The sequence below is a fragment of the Cebus imitator genome, unplaced genomic scaffold, assembly GCF_001604975.1.
Source record: "Cebus imitator isolate Cc_AM_T3 unplaced genomic scaffold, Cebus_imitator-1.0 Scaffold13, whole genome shotgun sequence".
Taxonomy (NCBI): Eukaryota; Metazoa; Chordata; class Mammalia; order Primates; family Cebidae; genus Cebus; species Cebus imitator.
The window spans coordinates 8,601,628-8,602,397 of NW_016107328.1; positions in this window are offsets into that span (position 1 = coordinate 8,601,628).

Sequence of the window (770 nt, forward strand, 5' to 3'; positions counted from 1 at the left end):
GGGACAGCCATTTAACTTGTCTAAACCTCAGTATTGTCACATTCAACAACTGACACATTCTTCCAGCTGGCCGTTGTCGGGTCTGGTGAGATGGAGAGTCTGGAAGAGTGGACGTATGTAATAAAAGTTCATTCTCCCTCCCGAGCTCTCTCCTTTCCCACCCCTATAGACCTCAGACTGTACTGGAGTGTTTTATCCCTTAATGCGCTGACGCGGATGACAATGGAAAGAAAGTGTTGGGGATGGGGCTGAGCTCCCAGGCATTGTTTAAAAATGAAGAACATTCCTTTCAACCTCAGAAGATCTACATCCCATTAACACTTGTTTCCCTCAACTCTGTCTTCCACAGAGCTTAGTGTAGGCTAATAATGAACGAAATAAAATTAAACACGAAATCAACTTAGAGTCATTTACAGTCATCTCAAACCAGTTTGGCAAAGCCAGTATTCCTGGGTGTTTTCCTCTAAATGTGCTAAGTTCTCTCTGAAGGAGGTAGAACAAAGAAAAATTATTGCTAAGGCTTTGGAGGGAGGCAGTAGAGTCTTATTAGTTTTTTCTTTCTTTCTTTCTTTCTTTTTTTTGAGACAGAGTTTCGCTCTTGTTACCCAGGCTGGAGTGCAATGGCGAGATCTCGGCTCACTGCAACCTCCGCCTCCTGTTCAGGCAATTCTCTTGCTTCAGCCTCCCGAGTAGCTGGGATTACAGGCAGGTGCCCCCTTGCCCGCTAATTTTTTGTATTTTTAGTAGAGACGGGGTTTCACCATGTTGAC